Source organism: Staurois parvus, unplaced genomic scaffold (assembly GCF_062004578.1).
Source record: "Staurois parvus isolate SC_StPar_1 unplaced genomic scaffold, SC_StPar_1.0 ptg001284l, whole genome shotgun sequence".
NCBI lineage: Eukaryota > Metazoa > Chordata > Amphibia > Anura > Ranidae > Staurois > Staurois parvus.
This window is the reverse complement of record NW_028319080.1, coordinates 262,937-285,445: the sequence shown is the minus strand read 5'-3', so window position 1 is coordinate 285,445 and position 22,509 is coordinate 262,937. Positions and strand designations below refer to the sequence as shown.

Here is a 22,509-nt window from a genome sequence, read left to right as displayed (position 1 = left end):
AGGTGTTACGATCGCGGCGGCAGACCCCAGCCCTTCTCACCAAACTTGTGACCGGAAGACTGGCCAATCTAAAACCGCGCTGTCGTGTGCGTAACAATGCCACGCCCAGCTGCACCCTGCACAAAGATTTTCCAGCTAATGGACCACAACCTGTGTGCCGGCAGCCTGGGAGTGATTGTTACTGGGTCAGGTTAATTACGCAATTAACCCTTCACACTGCCACCACCTCCTTTTTGTACAGAGAAAGAGGAAACTTGGCAATATCAGCAATAACCCTATGATGTTTGCATAAGCAAAAGTCTGTTTTTAGGACTACCTGGAATGTCTTTGAGGCTCCGTGAGGGCTTGGTTTATGGTTTTACGAAATCCCAGATTGTGAAGCTAACAGGCATCTAGGCACCAGCTCAGCTGGGGTTTTATAGCCATGACACCCTCCCAATGAGTTTGCTGCCTGTGATCTCTGCAACAAACAGACCACATGTCACTCAACAGAGAGGGAGGGGGGATGAGGAAAGCTGATTTGGGAGTAGAAAATGATCGAAGATGGAAGATCCATAGCCTCCCTGGCAGTATTCCCAAGCTACACTCGGGGTAAAGTTTCAGTACCATAAACGGTAACCCCGAGCTACACTCGGGCTTACCATGCGGCACTGTTCCGGGATCCCTTGATCACTTACCTCGTCCTGCGCTCCTGTAATGTCCCTCCTGCAGTGTCCCAGGCAATGTAATCCGGCGGATGCCGGCATCTGTCATCTGGGTTCCGTCCCTTGCGAGCGTTGGGATGTACGGGGGACGGAATGGTGGGAAATTTGAAAATGACAAAAAGTGACATTCACTAAAATCACATAGTAAAACATTACTGTATCAAAGCATTTCACATACATTTTGTCCCGAGTGCTTTGTCCTGTGCCCTGCCTGCATTTTGACTGTTCTTTCTGCCTGGAAACTGAGAAACGTCCATGGCGTCAAAAAAGCGTCCCTTTAGGTCAAAAGCGGTTTTAGACCAGCTAGAGAACAGCGATAGTAAATTAGAACCACTTGCAGAATTGAGTGATAATGATTTTTGGGGAAATTCGTCATCAGACACTGAAAAAGTTTGCGACTAAGATCAGTGATGTGCGAACTTGGAACTCCATTTCAAATTTCAATGGTTTTGGTTTGATTATATTATTTAATTAAATTTATTATTATATTATTTTTATGATTATTTATTAAATTATAACTTATGATTTCACGTTTCAAATTTTAACATACCCGGGATGTTTACTAGACTCTTGCTCGGACAGATTTCAGTGAGTTATTCCTAAAAATTACAGGCCTACAATATAAAATGCCAAATTTCCATGCAAAATAATGGTACTGCTTTCAGCACAAAAAATCTGAAATAATCATACCGCCAGGGAGGTTAACAAGATGGATGACCGTGTCCATCTCTGTATGCACAATTGCTACAGGAGGTGACGGTATAGGGAGGAGATATGTACAGCGATGGAGGTGTGTGATACATGATGATGTAGGAGGTGACGGTATAGGGAGGTGATATGTACAGGGATGGAGGTTTGTGATAGGTGATGGAGGAGGTGATGGTATAGGGGGGAGATATGTACAGGGATGGAGGTGTGTGATACGTGATGATGGAGGAGGTGACGGTATAGGGGGGAGATATGTACAGGGATGGAGGTGTGTGATACGTGATGATGGAGGAGGTGACGGTATAGGGAGGAGATATGTACAGGGATGGAGGTGTGTGATACGTGATGATGGAGGAGGTGACGGTATAGGGAGGAGATATGTACAGGGATGGAGGTTTGTGATAGGTGATGGAGGAGGTGATGGTATAGGGGGGAGATATGTACAGGGATGGAGGTGTGTGATACGTGATGATGGAGGAGGTGACGGTATAGGGAGGAGATATGTACAGGGATGGAGGTTTGTGATAGGTGATGGAGGAGGTGATGGTATAGGGGGGAGATATGTACAGGGATGGAGGTGTGTGATACGTGATGATGTAGGAGGTGACGGTATAGGGAGGTGATATGTACAGGGATGGAGGTTTGTGATAGGTGATGGAGGAGGTGATGGTATAGGGAGGAGATATGTACAGGGATGGAGGTGTGTGATACGTGATGATGGAGGAGGTGATGGTATAGGGGGGAGATATGTACGGGGATGGAGGTGTGTGATACGTGATGATGGAGGAGGTGACGGTATAGGAAGGAGATATGTACAGGGATAGAGGTGTGTATACAAAAAGTACATATACAGCACGGCTCTCCCTATAATGACATGGCCAGTACTACAGATATATATTCTCCACTATTTATCAACATTCACATTGCCGAGTTAAACTTTACATTTTTATCCCCCGAGCAATCTAGACGTTTATCTCCAATGTATGAGGCTCCGGGGTTTAGCTGCAGGAGGGCACGGGGTCCTGTCCAGCCTCACTGGCAGCCTATTTACCCCCCCCCCCCCGTGGTATTTGATCGCCTGTGCATTTTTTATCTTTTGCGCTTCAAACAAAAAAAGGCCGACAATTTTGAATTTTTTTTTTATTTTTTGCAATAAAACATATCCAGTAAAAAAATTTTAAAAAAAATCTAAATTTTGTCAAAGTTAGGCCAAAATGTATTCTGCTTCATGTTTTTGCTAAAAAAAAAAAAAAATCCCAATACGTGTAAATTGGTTTACTTTGAAAGTTATAGCGTTTACAAATTGAGTATGTATTCTGGATTTTTTTTTTTGGTATACTAGTAATGGCGGAGATCAGAGACTTATAGCGGGACTGCGGCGGGCTGTCTGACACTGGGGGACCGACTGCTACTGACATCCCCAGTGACACTAATACAGTGATCGGTGCTAATAAAAAGCTCTGACACTGTACTAATGACACTGGGCAGGAAGGGGTTAACATCTGGGGCGATCAAACGGTTAACTGTGTGCTGCCTGTGTTTTACTGTGTAAGAATGCTGCTTTGTACGGCTCTGCTATGCAGAGCCAAACAAAGCAGTCATACAGACCTCTCCCCTGTCAGTGTTTGTCGTCGATCACTGTGTGCTGGCGGGAAATCTCCAGCCAGGATCCAGTGACCGACACCTCTAGCCGCCAATGGCGGCACAGGTAGGGCGGCACATGCACGTGCGCCCCCTACCCGGGAATACAAAATCACGTGTGTGTAATGTTATATATGTATGTATGTTATGTGTTATATGTGTTTTATATATATATTATATATGTGATTTTGTGCAGCCCTGTCACCCTGCATTTTTACTGTTCTTTCTGCCTGGAAACTGAGAAATGCCCATGGCGTCCAAAAAGCGCCACTTTACGCCAAAAGCGGTTTTAGAGCAGCGATAGTAAATCAGAACTACTTGCAGAATTGAGTGATAATGATTAGTGGGGAAATTCGTCATCAGACACTGAAAACGATTTTGCGACTTTGCTCAATGATGTGCGAACTTGGCGCTATATTTCAAATTTCAGTGTTTTTGGTTTGATTATATTTAATTATTATATATTTTTTTGTTATGATTATTTATTAAATTATAATTTATGATTTCGGGTTTCAAATTTTAACATACCCGGGATGTTTACTAGACTCTTGTTCAGACAGATTTCAGTGAGTTATTCCTAAAAATTACAGGCCTAAAATAATAAAAATACATATTTTCATGCAACAAAATGTACCGCTTTGAGCACAGAAATAGTGACATAATCAGACTGCTAGGGAGGCTACTGGTAATGGCTATTGTAAGAGATAAGAGATGGGAGATAGAAGTAATTGACTGACAGATAAGGATTCCCTGCATTATTCTCACCTCAAATTACAGCTAAATGCACAAGGTGCATGAGGCCTTACGCAGGGCAGGGATCGGCCAATATTCAATCAGTGCGCAGACACTCTCATTCAGCAGAAGCTGATCATTAAATAGGCTTTTGTCAAATGTAACGGCTGGGAAACCTCCACTGATCAGCAGCTGCAGTACAGATCTGTGTATTCTGAGGGGGAGCAGTCCCTGTATCAGAATCCAATAGCACAGCGGGGGGACTCCTGCCTCCACCTTGCTGGTGTGGAATGCAGGAATCTGTGTTTTCATTCCGCCTGCTTGTTGAATATAAATCTACTGTTGTGTGTCTGGCTTAGGGCTCCTTTCATACAGCATCACCAGACGGATCACAACGTTTGTTAAAGCGGAACTAACCCTCATATTATGGAGACTCTGAGCAGGCAGATCTTTATTGCAGAAGAGACATGCTGAGTCTGTACTGAAATAATACCCACTGATCTGTCTGAATGCAGGCTTCTACTGAATGGACACCGAGCTGTGCATGTGCAGCTCAGCTGTAAGGGATTTCCGGCAAGAAGAATCGTGATTGAGAACGCGCATGCGCGAAAGAGATCCCGTGGAAGAATTGCCGGTTGTGCGCAGGCGTGCAGGAATGCGCAATCGCGCACATGCACGCACACGTACGGTGAAGATTGGTGCCAGGCGGGCTATTTAAGGAGGGCCTTTGCTCAGGTAAAGTGCTGACTTGTCTTCAGCTCCCCCTGTATCCTGCTTGCTCCTGTACGATTCTTTTGTTCCTGACCCGGCTTGTTCCTGACCTGGCTTGTTCCTGACCCGGCTCCGATTACTCTCCTGCTCCTGGTTCCTGACCCGGCTCCGATTACTCTCCTGCTCCTGGTTCCTGACTTTGGCTTTTCCTTCTGATTCTGTACCACGCTGCCCGACTGTTGATGACCCCAGCTATCCTATGACTCTGCTCCTGTCTTGTGTCCTGGCTACCTACCTTGCTCTGCTGCACATCAGGCAATCCACAGAACCTGATCTGTCTACTATTACGGTGCTCAAATCAGAGGATACTCTGCCTACCAAGGTCATCACCTGCAAGAGCCGCAAGCAACAACCACTGGCGCTCTTGTCCCCCTGGTCCCTAGACTTCCTCTGTTCCAACCTCAGCGGGGTTAGGGCTAGTGACACAAGTGAGGTACGTGACATTAGCAGTCAGCCAGTGATGGAGTCTGAAACTACCTTGTTCAACACGATACACGACTTACAGAAAAACTTTGAACACCTGGAGAATAAACTGCGAACCGATTCTAATGTCCTCATAGGCACAGTGTGATGGATTTGGTAAAATACGTATTCGGTTTCCTGTTGAATATATACATTTTATACATATTTACTTTTATACTTTTTCATATTTCTAAATATATGTGTTGTGCGTATATCTTTTTGTCTGCTGGGCTTTGCAGTCCTCCTTAACTCAAAAATGTTTGTTCAGCGATGTTCTCAACCCCTCCCGTCAAGCTGTGAAGATCTTTTACCTAGGCCTTGAATATGTGAGGGAGTGAAGAGATAACGAGCACAAGCAAGCTTCAAGCATCAAATTCCTGCCTTCTTTCTAGATTTCAGCCAACCAAAATGTGCTTTTTAGACTATGATCATATTTACATAATAATGACGTATACTCTATTGTTCTCTATGTATAAAGGGTTAAGCACCGCCCTGCAATAAACAGAGATGAGGACGTGGTTATACTGGACAGTTGTCAGTGTGATCATTTTCTGGCGTGCATGTGCAATTCATTTCTCAAAATTAGGAATAGAAGCAGACATGCTACCCTGAACCCGATTGTGGTTCTCACGACCATTTTAGCTGGCGACCCGTATGTGGGGCCCCAGGTTCTGACCGGGAGACCGCGCAAGGGACTGAGCGGCTGGCCGGGATAGACCAAAAGGGGCCTGCGCAACCCCTGAGAGTATGGTGGGTACTTTTACTCTTACCACTGTATGATTTGTTTCTGTCCGGTCTGGCCGCCGGTCTTGTCGGCTTCCGGAGGCCATCTAGAGGCAGGTAACCCATATTACTTGCCTGGTGCTGTTTAACGAACCTGCCACTGGATCTCTGCGGACTGTGTATTTGTTCAGTGTCTGTTGTCCTGAGGGACTGCGGCCCAGCAGACTGAAAGAATAGTTGCATTTGAGTGTTCTGACCCAGGTGAGCTGTCGGCCCCTGAGAAGACGGCACCTTGCAACAAGCGTGTACGGACGATGACTCGGGGTTGACGGTGTGGGAGACCCCTGAGGGTTAGCTCAGCTGCTGAGGCTTCGTGGCAGTGAGGGGCAACAGGGGTAATGTCTTGTTCTGAGTGTATTTGTGGATTATTGTTTGACATAAACGAGACTATGTTCTGAGATTAAACGCACAGGGGAGATGAAACAGAAAGCAGCGGAGGAGGGATATTAACCTATTAGTTGCCCGCGCTACCCCCCTGAAGCCATTAGTTGAGACTACGGTGAAAGAACAGAGCGAGAAGAGCTTGTATATGAGTTGGGTGACCCAGAGAGAGGAGGGGAAGATGGGTCAGAAGACAACCAAACCACAGAAAGGACTGCTAGCATGTGATATTGTGAAGAGGAGAGCCGGTAGTGAAGCAGTTAAAAAGTTATCTAAAGTAGTGAAAGTTTGTAAGCTGAAGGTCGCCCTTGCCGGACTGCAGCCGGAGGAGTGGTGTATATTATTGAAGGAACAGAGAAGAGTTTTATGTGATAAAGGTTTGCTGAATGTGGCAGAAGCTTGGTATAGAACTGCAAAAGCGTTACATAAAGAAGGATGGATGGAAGAAATCCAGAAAAATGGCGATTGTACATTGTATGTGTATCACAAGGTTGAAAATGGAAGTATGCTAAAACCACTGCCCTATGATGGAATTTGCAGCAAAGGAGGGGAGGGACAGCCCTGCCCTTTGTCTAACGTCCACTTTATTCCCACCAGCCCAAGCACAACCCACCATGACAATTTCCAATAGCAGCCATCTTGCTGCACCTGTATTGTCACTTCCTGCCCAGCTCAGTACACTTCCGTGTAGCAGCCATCTTGCTGCACCTGTATTGTCACTTCCTGTCCAGCCCAGTGCACTTCTGCCTGGCGGCCCATCTTGGTACACCCAGAAGGCCCAACCAAGGCGTATACCCAGTTCTTCCTGTTCTAAACTAGGATGGCTCATACCACATTCCCGTATTCCCTACAGTAGAAGCCGGACATATGAATGACAATGCATTCAAGCCGGATGATCAACAACCGCAAGCAGCTAGGACGCCGATAGGTATGACTCCCAAACCTATGCCAGATGTCAAATTGAATGACGATGCATCTGAATGGAGTGATTGACAGCTGCAAGCGACAAGGGCGCCGATAGATTTGACTGCCAAATCCACGCACAGTGGAGTACAACCTAAACTGGAACAGTACACAGGACAGCCCCGACATCCAAGATTATCGAAAGGGGCACCGGTAATGTATGTCGCTTTTACTTGATCAGTCTATGCTAAATTAAAGCAGGACACGTTTTCTGGCTGGTCATGCAGACGGCCTTCAGTGATGCTTGCCTGACAAGTGCCACTTCTTCTTCCTCAGGTGTGGAGTTCTGTGCCCAACTCCACAACTGAGCAAAGGAGAAATTGGCGGAGCAGACTACCATGATCCAAGACATCACCCAAGATAAAGGGGAGTCTGTGGAGAAGTATCATGCCAGACTCATACAGGTCTTTGATGATCTGGGCTTCTCTCAATATGAAAAGGCACACACACACATGCTCTCAACTGCTTTTGTCTCAGGGCTCAGAGAGGATATCAGAAAAGGCCTGATGGTGGCCCGCCCTGAGTACCGCTCTATGAAGATGTCCGATTTACTGTTGGTGGCCAGAGGCATAGAAAACCAAAAAGGGAAAAAAACAGCGCCCCTCATGGTGGTCAATGACAAAGATCCCACCTACACTCGTCCATCACCACTGCCCAATATCAGGGAAAGGATCACCTGTTATAACTGTGGGAAACGGGGACAATTTAGAAGAGAATGCAGAGCTCCAAGACATCCCAGACAAGACAGGGACCCCTGGGAAGGGCAGTGCGAACATCAACCACCACGCCCCAACTCTCGCTAGGAAATGGGCAAACCCGTGTCACCCCTTATGGCAGTGTCCTCAAACAGGACTGGGGGACCCCTTGCAAAGGTCACGTTACCCATACAAGGAAAACCTACCACTTTTCTCGTTGACACGGGTGCAGCCAGGAGCGTGCTGAGGGCTGAGGACCTGCCTGCTGATTCTTTCCTTTCCACTATTGATGTTTCCTGTGTGGGTGTGGATGGGGTGCCCCGCTCTAGCCCACTTACAGAGCCACTCCAAGTGGGGACATTTCCTGATTTGCTTGCCAGATTTGTGGTGTCCTCTACATGTCCCTTAAATCTGCTAGGAGCTGATGTACTGTCCAGACTGCAGGCCTCAATCATTTTCACGCCTGAAGGGGGAGTGAAACTACACACTTCCCTATCCTTGGAGGACTCCTCTGCCTTGTGCTCCTTACCCCTCATGATGACATTACATGAAGCAATAACCCCAGGTGCAATACCACAGGAAGTACTTGACAGAATCCCTACATGTTTATGGTCCACAGGACCCAAAAACATTGGTCACTTGAAGGTGTCACCGGTTTCAGTCACGCTCAAAGAGGGCGCATCATTGCCCCGAAAGCCTCAATACCCACTTAAACTGGTGCAGTTAGCAACTATATCAAAATATGTAGTTGCTCTAGTCCAGAACGGAGCCTTGGTCCCCTGCACCTCACCATGTAACACACCCCTATTTCCTGTCAAGAAGAAAACGCCGAAGGGGGAACCAGACAGGTACAGAATGGTGCAGGATCTGCGAGCAGTTAACGAAGCCACGGTGTTGGATACCTCAATTGTGCCAAATCCACATACCTTATTATCAGGTGTACCTCCAGAGGCTGAGCACTTCACAGTGGTGGACCTGGCCAATGCTTTCTTCAGTGTTCCCCTTGCTCAAGATGGCCAGTATCTTTTCGCCTTCACCCATGAGGGCACCTGGACAGTTGTGCCACAAGGAGCCCAAAATTCACCCAGCCAATTTGCTCAAGCAATGGCAGGGATCTTAAGCACGTGGCAGGCAGAGAATCCTACTGTGACCCTGCTCCAATACGTTGATGACCTCTTGCTGTGCCGACACCCTGCCCTTAGCAGCAGAAGCATCAGAAAAGCTGCTCCGGTACTTGGCCGAACAAGGCTGTAAGGTCACCTTTTTGGGCCACTGTATTTCCAAGGGCACAAGACATATTACACCGGACCATGTAGCTGCAATCCAGGACATTCCCCAACCAAAAGCAGCTAAACAACTGCATGCCTTTCTTGGACTTATATCATACTGCAGGGCATGGATCCCTGATGCATCGGTCCTTATGCAACCACTCTATGATGCTCTCAAGTCTGTGCCATTTACCTTGTCAAGTGAGGCACTGGACAATTTTATTCTGCTGAAGCAAGCAATATCCACCGGAGCAGTGGATATTGCTTGGGCCTTCCAGATTATGAGAAACCCTTCAAACTGTTTGTGTCAGAAAAGCAAGGCCATGCCACGGGGGTCCTGGCTCAAGTACATGGAGGGCAGACCAGACCCATTGGGTACTATTCTTGCCCTTGGACCACGTAGCTAGGGGTGGCCCTTCCTGTCTTAGAGCTGTCTTCGCTGCTCAAGCACTATTGGATAAAACTTCAGACCTCGTTTTAGCACACCCCCTGCTTCTTCTGGCACCGCATTAAAATTGCTGCCATCCTGAATCAGGTACAACCCTGACACCTGTCCACAGCCAGACATCTACGGTTGCAAATCTCCCTCCTTATTCCTGACAATGTGACCCTCCAAAGGTGTCTCACCCTCAACCCTGCCATTTTTCGAGGGGGGAGAAGAAGGAGACCCCTGCACTACTCCACATGACTGGCTTGAAATGATGCACATGTAAACCACACATCTCCCTACAGTGAGTGAAATTCCTCTGGAAAACCCTGATTACACACTTTTTGTGGATGGCTCCAGATATGCAGATGAAAGAGGCAAGTACCACACAGGTTATGCTGTGACCTCTGAATTTGAAATTCTACAAGCAGGAGCATTACCACCAACTGTATCTGCCCAGGAAGCAGAGCTTCAAGCCCTCACTACAGCATGTAAGCTGGCAGAAGTTAAAAGAGCCAACATTTACACAGGCTCAAGGTACGCCTTTGGAGTAGCTCATGACTTCGGTATTATCTGGAAAGCCAGAGGGTTTCTGACAGTGGCTGGAACAACAGTGAAACATTGCCCAGCCATCAAGGATTTAATGGATGCACTGCTCCTGCCTGACCAAGTAGCTGTTTTGATGGTTAAAGCACATGGCAAACTGAATTCTCAAGAGGACAGAGGGAACCATTTGGCGGATATAGCTGCCAAAGAAGCAGTGAAAAACCAACGAAAAATGGCTGAGGTGGCTGAAGAGGAGAGTGAGACCTCAGCACAGATGCCTTTGGCGGTGCATGCTCCATCCGACAAGCAATATCTAGTCTCTATGCAAATGCCTGCTTACACAGAAGAAAGGTTGGAATGGATCGATAAAGGTGCAGACAACGATGGAGAACTGTATTCGATGAAAGGAAAAACGTGTTTACCAAAATATATGTACCCAGCATTCGTCCGATGGGCGCATGGACATGCACATCTCTCTAAAAATTTAATGAATTCACTGATCAGCAAGTATTGCTGGGCTCCAGGGATAACCACCTTAACCAGAAATTACTGCGCCTCGTGTGTAGTATGTGCGAAATGCAACCCGGGGAGGACAGAAAAGACACCGCAGAAACATCTGGCAAAACCCCTCTATCCATTCCAGAGGGTACATATTGACCATATACAGATGCCAAAAAGTGGCCGATACGAATATGCCCTAGTGGTGGTGGATATGTTCTCTGTTTGGCCGGAAGCCTATGCTGTTTCAAACATGACAGCCAAAACCAAGGCTAAGAAACTACTGAGTGAGGTAGGCTGTAGATTTGGGGTCCCAGAGGTGATAGAGAGTGATCAGGGTCCAGCCTTTACATCAACCCCTACAAAAGAGATTTGGACAGCATTGGGGGTTCAGTTGGCCCTACACACCCCATACCACCCTCAAAGCAGTGGGAAAGTAGAAAGGATGAATGGGACTTTAAAAAACAGGATGCTAAAGATGGCCCAAGAGACTAAAATGAGTTGGCCAGACAGTTTGCCCATTGCCCTGTACAGTGTCAGAGACCCCCCTCCCCAGGGGGAAACATGCCCTGTCCCCTTATGAAATTTTGTTTGGTTCAGCTCCCGGACTTGGCTGTTACTTCCCACAGCAGTTGCAGTTACAATCTGATGTGTTAACTAGCTATGTCACACGTCTGTCTAGAGAATTAACCAATATCCATTCTCGAGTGTTTTCCTCAATTCCAGATCCAGAGAAAGACTCGAGAACCCACAGTCTTCAGCCAGGAGACTGGGTGTTGGTGAAGAAATTCACGAGGAAAAATTCACTTGATCCCCGATTCGAAGGACCATTCCAAGTCCTGTTGACCACAGCCACTTCTGTAAAGCTGGAGGGGAAGAACACCTGGATACACGCCTCCCTCTGCAAGAAAGCCCGATCTCCTTTTTATAATAAGTTTGATAGAAGCTCAGCTGGTGGCTATCACCAAAACAGGTGCTCAACAGGTGGCCATCACTAGGATTAATGGCATCACCACATTTTGGTACAATTCATCCAACACATGTGGCTGCGTTCACCTTTGATTTTTGTAGTATGATACCCACATATTGCAATGGGCGTAGACCGGGTTGGGCACAGCGGGCTTGTCTGGCGATCAACTCGGATCAGATATACATATGTATAACAGATGATTTTTGGGAACAGAACTGTGCCCATTGGGGATCAGTGGGATGGAGTACTGAAGCAGGTTGGGGGTATCAACCATGGAGTGCCTTAAAAAGGAAAGATAAGGTGGGGAAGCCTCTCATTAAACGCATGTCCATCTGGAAGTCAGGGTGCACTGATTACGGAGAAAGGCTCGTCCTGAATATTGAGAATCCCAGCCCTGGTGAGGCAGGACTTTACTGGTTAGGCAGGCACCCACCGAAAGGTACACCTCTAGCAAAATTGTACCTAAAAGACATGTATAACTCATCAAAACCAACAACAAATCCCCTTAAACCTTCCATCCCTGCTATAAAAGACATGATAGCAATAGCAAACCCTACCTTTGAAGAGACAATGGCGGCTGAAACCGGGTTCTCAGACACTAACCTGTGGCTTGAGTGGATGAGATTCAGTGCCAACCAACATAAAAAAAGTAATTGCTATGTCTGTGGAAGTGCCAGGCCACATTTAGGGACAGTCCCTCTCCAGATCCCACAAGACAGTGAGGAATGTTTCCTCAGCCTGTTCACTAATACATCACCAATCACTCTGCATTCGAAATGTGGAAAAAGGAGTATCGTATAGTTACCAAAATCCCAAAGCCTGGAGAGAGCATCACTATCCCAGGAACTACACCTGTTATTCTAATTATGAGGGTAGGGGAAGGTTCCTGCGTAATTTCACTGAAGGATACTGCTCTATCTACAGTAGTGTCTCAGGGAAGTTAATACAAAACCAAACCCAGTCCCTTGGTGACATATACTGGATCTGCGGGGACCTAAAAATCAGGACCAGGTTAGAGAGAACCTGGACTGGTGAATGTGCCCTTGCAAAGGTCATTACGCCTCTCCATATCTTAACAGAAGCTACCCCTGACACACACACTGACTCAGCATATAGTCACAGGAGGAAGCGGAAAGCTCCCTCCGGAAGTTTTGATCCTCGTGTGTACATAGATGCCATAGGGGTCCCAAGGGGGGTCCCTGATGAATTCAAAGCCAGGGACCAGGTAAAAGCTGGTTTTGAGTCTTTAATCCCCATAATAACTTAACAAGAATGTGGATTGGATTAACTACATATACTATAACCAACAGAGGTTTGTGAATTACACCAGGGATGCCCTCCAGGGAATTGAGGACCAATTAGCCCCCATGTCAGGAATGGACTCAGCACTGGTGGTGGGACTCACCTGCCGTGTGGGCTGCAGTACCAGGGCTGACCAGCGGGTGCTCTCAGCAGCCAGAAGCTCACTCCTGTAGTCAGCCAACACCTGGGCTGATTGCAGGAGGTGTATTTAAGGAATGACCAGGCCTGTGATCTGGGCTTTGGTGTATGTTTCCCATGAGCCCCTGTACCCGGTATCCTGTGTTCCTGCCTCGTTGCTGACCCTGCTTGATCCTGACCTCTGCTGACCGTCTCCTGTTGAACCCCTGGCTTGCCTGACCATCCTTTTGCCTGATCCTCGGTACCGTGCTGCCCGCTACCTGCTGAACATGGCTTGTAACCCCGACCATTCTCTGCTTGCTCCTCCGGTACCACGCTGCCCGCACGATACCAACCTGGCCTGTCTGACTACGCTCACTTCACCCGACGATCCATCCCGCACGGATCACCTCTAGTAAGTCTGCCTGCCTCTTCCCCTCAGACTCCGTTCCTGCACTCCCTTGCCAGTACTCTCTACCACAGCCGGACGCACTCAGGGGTCGCGACCTGGTTCCAGTCTGCACCAAGTCCATCCCCACCATCAGGGGCCCTGGTGAATAGCAGGCTGGGACTTAGACCCCGCGCCCTGAGAAAATCTGTGCTGTGGGCTCGGCCTGCCTGACCGCTCCACCTCTCCAGCCCTGACTGGTACCTATTAGTTTAAGCTTTATTGCACCTGGTTGTACATATTTATGTAAGTGTTGAGTTTGATTGTTTGCACTGCGTTTATGTTTGTGTCGTCTTTAATAAATTATATTGTGTTACACGCTATACCTGAAGTCTGTGTTTCCCTGTGTCGGTCCACACACCTCTGGTCATACCTGGAGCCCCGACACCCCACCTCCTATATGACATTCCAGAACCGGGTGGCTTTGGACATGGTGTTAGCTGAGAAAGGAGGTGTCTGTGAAATGATAAAAAGAACGGGAACCTGTTGCACCTACATTCCTGACAATACAGGCCCAAATGGTAAGGTTACTCTGGCTATAAAGAAATTAGAAGATCTGTCAGTGGAGCTGAAGAAGAACTCAGGTATCACAGATCCGTGGGATCAATATTTTAGCTGGATGAGTGGGTGGCAAAAAGTGCCCGCCCAAATCGGTGTAACGGTATTAATAATTCTAGTTCTTTTAGCCCTGATTGTATGCTGTATTCTACCATTTGTAAAGAAGTTAATAAGCAAGGCTGTAGACAACAGCACACCTACATTTCTCCATCAAGAAGAGGAGGACCCCCTTACGATGGGAGAGGATAAACCCTTCACCGATATACGGTCCCTCCCCGCCAACAGCAATTTCACAATTTTGTAGGGATAGCATCTGACTTCCTTATGTACAAAATCTGTGGCAAGGGGGGTGATGAAATAGTCATCACCTGTCTAACGTACAGCATAAAAGAGTTCCAAGGTACATAAGGACAGATGAGCTAGGCTTTATAGGGACAGAGTAAAATAGTCATTTTAAGGGGGGACTGTGATGGATTTGGTAAAATGCCTATTCGGTTTCCTGTTGAATATATACATTTTATACATATTTACTTTTATACTTTTTCATATTTCTAAATATATGTAATGTGCGTATATCTTTTGTCTGCTGGGCTTTGCAGTCCTCCTTAACTCAAAAATGTTTGTTCAGCGATGTTCTCAACCCCTCCCGTCGAGCTGTGAAGATCTTGTATGTAGGCCTTGAATATGTGAGGGAGTGAAGAGATAACGAGCACAAGCAAGCTTCAAGCATCAAATTCCTGCCTTCTTTCTAGATTTCAGGAGCCGGTATATTCTTTGTTGAGAAGAAGGATCACACTCTTAGACCTTGTTTTGATTACTGTGACCTAAACAAGATCCCGGTCAAGAATCGCTATCCTCTTCCACTGATCCCCAAATTATTTCAAAGGCTGCGGGGAGCATGCTTCTTCTCAAAACTGGACCCGAGGGACCTAGTAAGAATTCGGGAAGGTGACGAATGGAAAACGGCCTTTCGAACCCAATTCGGGCACTTCGAATATCTGGTAATGCCTTTTGGTCTCTGTAATGCCCCAGCAACCTTCCAACACCTGGTAAATGATATATTTCGAGACTATCTGGATCTATTTCTAATCGTTTATCTGGACGACATCCTGGTTTTCTCTAGTTCCATAGAAAGTCATTGGGATCACTTAAAGAAAACTCTGGATAGACTATGCCAGCATCGCCTTTACGCAAAAGCCGAGAAATGCAAATTCGAGAGGCAATCCATCCAGTTGGGCTTGTGATCACTTCTGAGGGCATCTCTATGGACCCCCAAAAGGTGTCTGCCATCTTAGAATGGCCCATCCCAGAAGACAGGAAAGCTGTGCAGCGCTTTATAGGATTTGCAAACCTCTATAGCTTGAGGTGATTGTAGCCGTAGTAGTGCATTTGCGACAGAAACAATTGAGTACTGTCCGTGATACTTTTTTTATTTGCAATAACATACAATTTTGAGGACAAGCTTTCGGAGTATGTCCCCTTCTTCAAGGTCTAAGCAGTACTATTACAAATCACAAAGTTTAAGCAGAATGTTAGAAGGGATTGGGGAAAAAAAAAAAAAAAAGGGCTACAGATAAGATACATCAAAAGCGAGGGAGGGAGGGAGGGAGGGAGGGAGGGGGGGGGATACTACACTCACACAGAGGGGGTCAAGCTTTAGCTAATAGATAGTCATAAAGCTGTCGGATAATGGTTGAGGAATCCCATGTCCAAATTAAGGCCGTTATCTTTTGTGTCAAATAGAATTATCATTTTTAGTTCAAATGTTTTTCTTTCCTGGATGGATTTGAATTTTCCTTTCAGAACTAAAATATTGAGGTCTTCCATATTGTGGTCTGGTTGTGTGAAATGGTGTCCTACAGGTGTGCAGAGGTCATCTTCTTTATGTTCCTTGATGGTATGTCTGTGCAAATTCATCCTTGTTTGCAACTTCTGTCCTGTTTTGCCAACATAAGCTCCTTTGCTGCATTTTCTGCACTGGATAAGGTACACAACATTACTGGAGGTGCAGCTGTATGATCCGGAAATATTGAAGATTCCTTTTGAGTGTCTGACACTTTTTGATGGATTGATTTGGTTGCACAGTTTACAGCGTATTTTATTGCAGGGTTTGATTCCATTATTTGTGACATCATAATCAGAAGGAAGTTTCCTACTGATTAGTTTATTTCTGAGGTTGGGGGGTTGACTGAAGGCCAGTATTGGGGGTTGCTGGAATATTTCTTTCAGAGTTCCATCCTCTGTTATGATGGGTTGTAAATCTTTGATTATTTTTCTTATCCCTTCTAGTGTTGGGTTGTATGTGGTTACTAGAGGTACACGGTTGTTTGTTTTTTTCTCTTTGTACTGAAGTAGATTTTCCCTTCGGGTTCTCAAGGCTGTGTTTATGCTGGTGTTGATAGTTTTGTCCTTGTAACCTTTCTTATGGAAGGCGTCTGCTAGTGTCCCGAGATGTTTATCTCTGTCTCTTGGGTCAGAACATACTTGGTGGTATCTAATGGCCTGACTGTGTATGATGGCACGTTTCGTGTGTTGGGGGTGGAAGCTAGAACTGTGGAGGTAGTTGCATCTGTCAGTGGGTTTCCTGTATATTGAGGTGTGAAGCGTATCATCCCTGATGTATACTGTGGTGTCTAGGAAGTTGACGTGTGTGTTTGAGTATTCCATTTTTAGTTTGATTGATGGATGAAAAGTGTTCATCAATGAGTAAAATTGTTTTAGATTTTCTTCACCTTCTGTCCATATGATGAAAATATCATCAATATAGCGAAAGTACCTGTATGGTTTTTGTTCCATGCTGTTCAGGAATTGTTCCTCCATGTCAGCCATAAATAAATTTGCATATTGGGGTGCCATTTTACTTCCCATCGCAGTGCATTGAAGATAGGTGTCTTTATTGAAAGCAAAGTAGTTGTGTGTAAGTATGAATTCAATGAGCTGTGTAACATCCTCAGCAGTGTATTTGTTGTTTGGAGAGGATGATAAGGATCTGTGACATGCAGCTAATCCATCCTTGTGAGGGATATTACTATACAGGGATACTACATCCATAGTCACTAGAAGTGTTAGAAGTGTATTAGATGGCAATTGCTGGATGTTGTTGCTGCCTCTGGCCTTCTTGTATGTATTTGTTTGTATCCATCACAACAACTGCTCCCCCTTTGTCCGCTGGTTTGATGGTGATGGCCTAATTGTTGCGCAAATCGTGTATAGCCCTTCGCTCTAGTGGTGAAAGATTGTACAGAATTTTCTTTTGCTGGGTGGATATCAGGGATGTAGCTCGCAATCTGAAGCTATCAATATAGGTGTCCAGTTTGGGGTTGCGTCCTTGTGGAGGTGTGAAGCAGCTGTTCTTTTTCTTTGTGTAGCACTCCATTGTCCTAGGATTCCTTTCATTATTGTGGAAATATTCTTTGAGCCTTAGTCTCCTGAAGAAATCCTCCATATCTGACAATACTTGTAAATGATCCAATTTGGTGGTTGGGCAGAATGTAAGGCCTTTGGAGAGGATGGTTAATTCTGGTTCGGAAAGTTTATGCTTTGACAAGTTGATGATTCCAAGTTACTCTGTTATATCCACATTTTCAGTCGGGTCAGCATTTACACAAGGGATCCCTTGGGATTCCAGATTAGATTACAGGTCACTGATAGTAGGAGGTATAGATGTCGGGTTGCTTTTATGTTTAGGTTGTATCCAAAAGGTCTGCTCTTGGTGCAGCTTCTGAAGTTTTTTTTGTTTCCCATTCATGGCAAGTTTTTGTGTTTGTCTTTGTAAAGTTTCCAATTAATTCTTGATTTGGTTAATGTTGGTAGGGTCCAATGATGTTAGGGTTTCAAACAAAGACTGCTTTTGTATCTGGATAGTTACCCTTTTTCCATACAGTTTGTGAATGAGGTGATTCCTTAATCTCTCACTGGTGCGTCTGTAAAGTCCTTCTGCATAAGGACAGTTGATTGTATTTACGCAAGGATTTTTAATCCGGAGGCCTTGTGGTATGAGATTCCTCTTTTTGCATCTAGAGAGTTATCCGACAGCTTTATGACTATCTATTAGCTAAAGCTTGACCCCCTCTGTGTGAGTGTAGTATTCCCCCCCCTCACTTTTGATGTATCTTATCTGTAGCCCTTTTTTTTTTTTTTTTTTTTCTCAAACCCTTCTAACATTCTGCTTAAACTTTGTGATTTGTAATAGTACTGCTTGGACCAGAAGAAGGGGACATACCCCGAAAGCTGGTATGTCCCCTTCCCCAAGAAATTGTATGTTAGTGCAAATAAAAAAAGTATCACGGACAGTACTCAATTGTTTCAAACCTCTATAGGAAATTTATCAAGAACTTCTGTGGAATCATCGCACCAGTGACAGCTCACCAGGCAGCATATTCCCTTTAAGTGGACTCCTGAGGCCCAAATAGCCTTTGAGCAATTAAAAACTATGTTCACGTCCGCACCTATCCTGAAGCATCCGGACCCTGCTCTAGCTTTTGTCCTTGAAGTGAACGCTTCGGAGAATGCTGTTGGAGCCATATTGTCCCAAAGACAGGGACTCAAATCCCTTCTGCACCGTCACATTTTTCTCCCGGAAATTAAGTGTTTCTGAAAGGAATTATGATGTGGGAGACAGAGAGTTACTAGCCATTAAGGCAGCATTGGAAGAATGGCGCTATTTACTGGAGGGAGCATCCCATTCTCATCTTCACAGATCATAAAAACATAGAGTACCTGAAAACGGCAAAACGCCTCAGGCCACGACAAGCAAGATAGGCACTATATTTCTCTCGCTTCGTCTTCCATCTGACGTACCACCCTGGATCTAAGAATGGTAAACCTGACGCACTCTCCCGTATGTTTCGCAACCCAATTGTGCAGTCTGAACTCGACACTATTTTGCCAGCCAAAAACTTCTTGCTTCTCCAGACAGACCTTGTCACACAAATAAAAAAAGCCATGGATAATCATCCACCTCCCATAAATATGCACCTGCAATTAAAGGATGGTCTGTACTTCCACAAGGAACAAATCTTTGTGCCCGAAGAACTCTGAACTCTTATTCTCCAGAGATGTCACGACCATCCATTAGCAGGTCACTTTGGGATTCACAAGACTTCTGAGTTGGTCTCTCGCTATTTCTGGTGGCCAAACACAGTAAAGGATTGCCAGGACTGTGTGAAATCTTGCACAGTCTGCCTGAGGAATAAGTCTGATAAAGCCAAGACTTGGGGCCTGTTGGAATCCTTGCCCGTACCGGAAAAACCTTGGAGCATGATCTCAATGGATTTTATTGTTGAACTTCCCCCATCTAAGGGAATCACCACTATCTTCATAATAATTGATCACCTGTCCAAGATGGCTCACTTCATCCCCTTGAAAGAGACTCTGTCTGCCACGGAAACTGCGTCCGTTTTCATCAAGGAGATCATAAGACTACATGGCGATCCCCTGAATATTCTGTCTGATCGAGGAGTGCAGTTCACATCCAAATTTTGGAAAGCTCTGTGTGAGGCATTAGAGATCGAGTTACGCTTCTCATCTGCTTGCCACCCACAAACAAATGGACAAACGGAAAGGACAAACCAAACTCTGGAGCAATAACTCCGATGCTTCTCCTCATATTCACAAGATGACTGGGCATCGCTCCTTCCATTACGGAATTTGCCTATAATAACTCCATTCAATCTGCTACCAAGCAATCTCCCTTTTTCTCTAACTACGGATACCATCCCTCCTTTCTTCCAGAAATACCAGTGGAGGCCGCTGTTCCGGCAGTACAAGAAAGGATGGAGTTCCTCAGGAGGAATGGCAAAGTTTTAAAAAGGATGATTTCTGAAGCTCAGGCGAGCAACAAGAAATTTTTTGTTAGAAAGAGAAGGGTAACTTGGAACTGAAACAAGGGGATAAAGTCTGGCTATCCACGACTAATCTGAAATTAAGTTGTTCATCAAGGAAGCTTGGTCCAAGATACCTGGGACCATTTACTATCAAGAGAAAGGTGAACCCTGTGGCTTTTGAATTAGAATTACATACTAACTTGAAGATTCACCCAGTATTCCATTGCTCCTTGTTGAAACCACACATCCCAAGTGGTTTTCCCAACCAGAAATCGAAGGAGCCTGCTCCACTGCTGGTCGAGGGGAATGAAGAGTATGAGGTTGAGGCTATCTTGAATTGTAGGAAGAGGGGCAGACAGACCCAGTTTCTCATCAAATGGAAAGGTTATGGACCAGAGGATAACCCCTGGGAACCATCCACTAATGTTCATGCCCCGCGGATAGTTCAAGCCTATCTCCGTTGTCACCCTGAGAAACGAGCCCTAGTGGGCATCTGGAGGCTGCCCCTAAGGGGGGGGCAATGTAAGGAATTTCAGGCAAGAATAATCGCGATCGGGAACGCGCATGCGTGAAAGAGATCCCGTGGAAGAATTGCCGGTTGTGCGTAGGAATGCGCGATCACACACGGCGAAGATTGGCACCAGACGGGCTATTTAACGAGGGCCTCAGCTCAGGTTCAGTGCTGATTGGTCTTCAACTCCCCCCGTGTCCTGCTTGCTCCTGTACGATTCCTTTGTTGCTGACCCGACTCTGATTACTCTCCTCCTCCTGGTTCCTGACTTCGGCTCTGCTCCTGACTTTGGCTTTTCCTTCTGATTCTGTACCACGCTGCCCGACTGTTGATGACCCCGGCTATCCTATGACTCTGCTCCTGTCTTGTGTCCTGGCTACCTACCTTGCTCTGCTGCACATCGGGCAATCCACAGAACCTGCTCTGTCTACTATTAAGATGCCCAAATCAGAGGATACTCTGCCTACCAAGGTCATCACCTGCAAGAGCCGCAAGCAACAACTATTGGCGCTCTTGTCCCCCTGGTCCCTAGACTCCCTCTGTTCCAACCTCAGCAGGGTCAGGGCTAGTGACACAAGTGAGGCCGACCTCGTCAATTCAGTCTCCCATCAGGTACGTGACATCAGCTTGCATCCCGCCACACTCTGCCTGTGCTGGAATGACCGACTTCTGTGCGCATTCAGGGGATGATGTCATCTCCCTCCAGCCAATCAAGAAGCAGAAAACTCAGCACCTGGGGAGAAGGTGGGAGCGGCCAGGGAGGGATCGAGCTGTCACATCACTGGAAGGCAGAGGTGAGCAGAGCAGGGAGGTTAGTTTAACTGCTTGCCGACCAGCCACTGTGTAAAAACGGCCATAAGGTGGCACCGCTGCGCAAAATCACGTTTTAAAAACGTAATTTTGCAAAACAGGTAGGGGGCGCGCACGACCGCCCTACCCGTGCCACCAATCGCGGCCACAGGTGTCAATCTCTGGGTCCCGGCCGGTCATTACCCGCCGGCTCCTGGCGATTGCCGGCAAACAATGACACAGAGCACTGCTGCACGGTTTCAATGCAGCTCTGCTCCCTGTCAGTTCCTAACGCACTGTTCCTGAGAGCGGATCAGTGTGTTCCTGTGAAGTACACACCCCCCGCCCACTAGTAAAACACTCCCCTCACACAGTTAACCCTTTGCCTAAAAAAAGTTAACCCCTTCCTCCCCAGTGCCATTAGTACAGTGTTTTTTTTTATTTTACACTGATCACTGTATTGTTGACACTGGGGTTGTCAGTGACCCCAAGTCAGTTCCCCCCCAGTGTCAAAATGTCCCCCGCAGTCCCGCTATAAGTTGCTGATCACTGTCATAAATCGCTGATCACCGCCATAAGTCGCAGATTGCCGCCATTATTAGTATAAAAAAAAAAATCTCAGTATCTTTCCCGCCATTTGTAGATGCTATAACTTTCACGTAAACCAATTAATTTACACGTATTGGTATTTTTTTTAGCAAAGATATATCGCAGAATACATTTTGGCCAAAATGTATGCCGAAATTTGATTTTTAAATTTTTTTACTGAACATGTTTCATAGCAAAAAGTCCAAAATATTGTTTTTTTTCTCAAAATTGTCAGTTTTTTTTTTTATAGCGCAAAAAATAAAAAACCACACAGGTGATCAAATACCACCGAAAGAAAGCTCAATTTGTGGGAAAAAAAGGACATAAGTTTAATTTGGGTGCAGTGTTGCATGACCGCATTTGTCAGTTAAAGTAATGCAGTGACGTAACACACACCGCTTCTGTAACCACTTCCTGACAGCCCTATAGCAGAAATACTGCTACAGAGCGGCATGGGTGCGCAAAATCACATATAAATACATTATTTGCGCTCCCGTGGTTTTCACGCCTCTCCCAGATAGCGTCAAATTGCCCGTCAGTACACCAGTCATCACATTTAACCCGTTGACTGCCAAGAAGACACTCATACACAGTAAACCTCCATTGCCAGTATAGTGTCTGAGCAGATCAATATCTTTGATCAGATCAGCACTATACCAGCGTTCATATTGGTATAGCGTCCCCAAAAATGCAGCGTTAGCGGGATCAGCCCTGGCACCTGCCAACACCTGCGTTAAGCCCCTACGCTTACCCCCCCCTTCTCATCCAGCAAGAAGGGAGAAGCAGTAGGTCACTGTCACTTGATACATTGCACACAAAACC

General features: G+C 46.1%; 1 protein-coding gene across 3 annotated transcripts in view; it reads right to left on the bottom strand.

The window, feature by feature from the left end:
* The window catches only part of LOC149437506 (class I histocompatibility antigen, F10 alpha chain-like), a 105,257-nt gene that overhangs the window by 41,666 nt on the left and 41,082 nt on the right, over positions 1-22,509 (bottom strand). The gene's annotated exons all lie outside the window — the stretch shown is intronic.